The sequence below is a fragment of the Triticum urartu genome, chromosome 2A, assembly GCF_056163025.1.
Source record: "Triticum urartu cultivar PI428250 chromosome 2A, HENAU_Tu73, whole genome shotgun sequence".
In the NCBI taxonomy this organism is placed as follows: domain Eukaryota; kingdom Viridiplantae; phylum Streptophyta; class Magnoliopsida; order Poales; family Poaceae; genus Triticum; species Triticum urartu.
Window position 1 is genome coordinate 751,979,503 of NC_141874.1, and position 5,023 is coordinate 751,984,525.

Here is a 5,023-nt window from a genome sequence, read left to right on the forward strand (position 1 = left end):
CAAAGCGAGCGGTTCGGTGGAGAGATATATGTAAGCTGTGGGTGGTGAATGCATATACTACGGTACATAGTCTACCAATATGACGTGAGTTGAGCTTATCTCTTAATTGATTGATGAGAAGAAAACAGCACAGACCTGATTGTTTAAGATTGGAGCTGTTGACAACTCATAAAAAAAAAAGGATATGGAGCTGTTGCCTGCTCATAATTAAAAAAGGGTCCCTTAAAAAAAACAAGTGGAGCTATTGACCTGTTCTAGTCAATGCCTCAATGGAGCTGGCCTGATTCCTTCCCGTTCCGCCAAGCAGAACTTCATCTCCTCCGAGTTCCACTTCCACCCATCATCCATTGATCAGAGTGGATCCAGATCCAGACATCCTCCATTGAAAGGCCTGCTCCTAGCTGGTTACCTCCTTGCCGGCTGGCAGGCTTGCATATCCTCATCGTGTCCATCCGGCTAGAGGGATGGCGGACAAGAGCCTGGGCTTGGCCCAGGGCGCCGTTGACTCTCTCCTGGGGCGTCTCACATCGGCACTTGTCGACGAGGCGCAGCTGCTCGGCGGCGTCCGCGGCCGACGTCCAGTTCATCAAGGACGAGATGGAGAGCATGAACGGCTTCCTCCTACATGTTGCGGAGGCTGACGAGGAGGACTACCAAGTTGGGGCGTGGATGAAGCAAGTCGCGGAGTTCGCCTACGCCTCCCAGAACAGCGTCGATCGGTACATGCAGAGCCTCGGTGCTGGCCGCAGGGAGCCAGGCTTTCTAGGCCACTGCGCCGGCTGCCCAAGCTGGTGTGGACGGTGCCGGCGCGTCACCGCTCAAGATCCGGGCCTGCGAGGTCGGGGAGAGGCGCATGAGGTACGACGTCAGAGTGCCCGATAAATAATAGCAACCGTGATCGTCCAAATGTTAGCAAGGCAGGGTGGCAAGCTGCCAGAACTTAGGACACCAACGTCATAGAAGATGCTCAAAGATGTGATTTGGCTGATACTTCCTTTAGTCCGAGGTACTATGAGTCGGACCTGTCGAAGTTATTGATTGATGTAGGAGAGGACCATGGCGGGCAACCCAACCTTAAAGTCATTGCAGTTGTAGGAACTAGGAAGGGGTGGCATAGGCAAATCTTATGGGACTGAAAAGGTTTACGAAGATTCTTTTGGCACTGACTGAAAGGCCTGGATCGGCCTAAGGGAGGAATCAACTGAAGCGGCCGCGTTTCTCGAGAAGGTCTTGGCAGCACTAGACATTCCATTAGATCAGTTCGACGCGGAAGCTGCACAGCTTCAGCCGAATAAGGAGGAAGAGCTTATCGGACTGCCTCAGCTGAATAAGGAGGAAGAGGTTATCGGACAGCCTCAGCCAAAGGAGAAGGAAGAGCTTATCGGACAGCCTCAGCCGAAGGAGAAGGAAAAGCTTATCGCACAGCTTCAGCCAAATGAGGAGGAAGAGCTTATCACACAGCTTCAGCCCAAGGAGAAGGAAGAGCTTATCGCACACCTTCAGTCGAATGAGGAAGAGTTTATGGCAAAGCTTCAGCCCAAGGGGATGAAAATGCTTATCGCGCAGCTTCAACAACACCTGAAAGGTAAAAGGTTCTTGCTTGTGATTGATGATGTCCGGCCGGGATAGGTCCCTATGGAACAACATCAAATCTGCTTCCCCCCACGAGAACTGCTCTCCTGGTAGTGCCATAGTGATCACCACATGTTCAATTGATGTGGCCCAATCATTTTCTCCCACCGGAAACCTAGATTTGAACACCGGTAGTCATTGGTACTTAGGCAGGGCAATACGCCTAATGAACATCAACAGCTTGGGCGCATTGCCCCTTGGGCGCATTGCCCTGCCTAAGTACCAATGACTACCCTTGCCAGTCAGGTTTTAACATAAAGCTCTGTACAGTACCTAACGACATTCTTGAGATTGTTACACGAGTGAAGTGCATCATAGGTCCTCAAACTATTTCAGAGGTGTCACCTAGGTCATCAAACTATGAAAATCGTCATTCAGGTCCTCAAAGTGCATTATGTGTGTTATATTGGTCCTCAAACTATTTCAAAGGTGTCACATAGGTCCTTAAACTATTTCAGAGGTGTCACATATATACACACTTATTACACTTCAACAATTTTTTAGGACCTAGATGACACTTTTCATATTTTGAGGACCTACGTGACACCACCAAAATAGTTCAAGGACCTAGGATGCACTTCACTCTTGTTACACAGATTGCAAGAGAAGATCACTTTGTAAAGAACAACCATCACCCTGACTTGATTCATCGCCTTTCTGTTCACTATGAAGGCCAACCTCACCAAGCTGAGAAGGAAGTAAATGTCACTCGTTCGCAGGCTTGTTGGAATATTTGTGGCCACCAAGCAACAGTTGAACAGTCCAATGCCACTCAAGAGTTTTTGGAGTCACTTCCGTCGTCAAGTCACTCGGGGATTCTGAAAGTGCTTGACCTAGAAAACTGCGATGAATTGAAGGACCACCATCTGAAAAACATTTGCAACTATGTATTTCACCTCAAGTACTTGAGCCTCCGGTATACTGACATTACTGAACTACCGAAGCAGCTTGACGAGCTTCAGTCCCTAGAGACCTTGGACATTCGTGACACAAATGTAAAAGCATTCGCCAAAAATTCAGTTTTTCTGCCGAAGCTAAAGCATCTACTTGCCGGGTACTGGACTTCTGAAGAGATTGATGTAAATGGTAACAACGTCCAATCAAAGGAGATGTTATCCACGGTGGCAATGCCCAAACATATCGGCAACATGACAGAATTGCAGGTGATATCTCATATTGCAGCCTCTGGCGATGGCAGTGAACTAAAATATGTTGGTTACCTACTCCAGTTGGTTAAGTTGGGTGTGTTTGTCTCTGGAAGTACAACATCAGTCTTGAGGCATTTGTACTATGCAACTGGAAATCTTGGGTTTCTTCGCTCACTGTCAATCCAAGTTGCAGAAACCGAAGAAGAGAATGAGAACGTGAACAAGAAAGATGCATCCCCAATATATCCAAAGTATCTTCACAAGCTAAAAATCAGTGGCCTGAAAAATGGATTGCCTTCATGGGTTGAAAAGCTCAAGGTACTTGCCAAAATGACCCTGCATAGGACTTCCATAACAGATGATGACTTCGAAATCATTGGCCTGCTCACATGCTTGTCTAGGCTTAGGCTCCGACAAGAGTCATGCAATGAGAGTACACTCACCTTCAAAAAAGATGCATTTCAGAGTCTTGAGTTCCTTGACGTTGAATGCTCAGCCATTACCTGTATCAACTTTGACAATGAGGCCTGTCCTAAGCTGAAGAAGTTAGTTTGGTATTCTACTCGCGAACAGTTTCTTTCTGGGATTGAGCGCCTTCCAACACTTCAAGTGTTAAATTGTGATCCAAATTCTAGTACCGGGTTGGACTAGACGTAGTACAACCGGTGTGGGCTTTTGCGTTGGCGTCGACGCGTATAAGTACAACTCGTTTACTTGTCCTACAAGGACTCCTATGTGTTGCCCCTCTTATATACCCCATGTAGTCGCACCTCAGACGGCCTGTCGTCTCGTGCTTGTAATACTCCTCCTCATAGTGATTGCGCCTTCGTGCATCCGTGGTTTTCTCCCGCAAGGGTTTCCACGTAAAAATCTGTGTCTCTCTATCTCGTTTATTCTTGTTATTATCTAACAAGTGGTATACAGAGCTGAGGTTCAGATTCGTACGAGACGGGAGTTTAGGGTTTGACGTTCTGTTGCTGCTGTTGCTGCTGCGAGACGACACCGAGTCAGACGGGAGTACCATCCGTACGTGTCATATAATTCAAGACCGAGCCGTCCTTGTTTACTCCGCCGAGTTGCCGCAGGTGCTAATCAAAGCAACCGGCTTCAAGTCCCGAGGTGATTGGTGTCTGTCGCTGCAGCCGCTACGTCCGCAACATCGCCAAGTAGCTGCTGCTGCTTCGTCAAATCTTGAGGCTCCGAAAGCTTACACTGCTACATCTCCACGTGAAGACCCAGTCAAATCAATCCTTTGGCATTAGTATTACTTCTAGTACGTGAGCAATTCCCACAAATCAGCTCGTTCTCCGAGATCCGATTGATTTCTCAAGTCCTCCGTGGTACTGGTGTTGCGAGGAAACTATCAGGTGCTATTTACTCTGCTTTGTTTCTTCCGCATATTAAATTCTGTCAAGAATTTTTCTACCGGCTTGCACTACTTGTGTACACAGATTTATCGACTCATGGCATCCATGAAGTACGATTTTCCGCTGCTGGATCGTGACACAAGGTTTACCCTATGGCAAGTCAAGATGCGGGCGTTGTTGGCACAGGCCGACTATGATGTAGCACTGGATAGTTTTGGGAAGAACCGAATTGAGGACTGGACTGCTGAGGAGAAAAGAATTGATTGTAAGGCTTTGTCACAAATTCAACTCCATTTGCATAATAATATTTTGCAGAAAGTTTTGAGCGAGAAAACTGCCGCCGCTCTATGGTTAAAGTTGGAAGGGATTTGCATGACTAAAGATCTCACCAGCAAGATGCATCTGAAGCAAAAATTATTCCTGCACAGATTACCCGAGGGAGGTAATGTTTTGAATCATATTTCAGAATTTAAAGAGATCATATCCGATCTAGCTGCAATGGAGGTTAAGTATGAAGAGGAAGATACTGCTTTAATGTTACTTTGTTCATTGCCAAGTTCTTATACCAATTTTAGAGACACCATATTATACAGTCGTGATACTCTCACACTTAATGAAGTTTATGAAGCTTTGAACTCTAAGGAGAAGATGAAACTAATGGTGCCTCATGATGGTTCAAGTTCATCCCAAGCAGAGGGATTATCTGTTCGTGGCAGGACAAAGGAGAAGAACTCCAATAATGGAAACAGAGGCAAAAGTAAGAACGGCCACAGGGGCCGGTCGCAATCCAGAGACAAGAAATATTGCAGATATTGCAAGAGAGACGGGCATGACATCTCAGAGTGTTTCAGATTGCAGAATAAAGAAAAGAGGAAA

General features: G+C 46.7%; 1 pseudogene across 1 annotated transcript; it reads left to right on the forward strand.

The window, feature by feature from the left end:
- Window positions 1–260: 260 nt before the first annotated feature.
- Window positions 261–3,437, forward strand: LOC125538479 (uncharacterized; annotated as a pseudogene). Its single transcript, XR_015615462.1, has 4 exons — window positions 261–1,127; window positions 1,174–1,585; window positions 1,801–1,934; window positions 2,229–3,437. The product of XR_015615462.1 is annotated as an uncharacterized LOC125538479 (transcript).
- The last annotated feature ends 1,586 nt before the right edge of the window (window positions 3,438–5,023 follow it).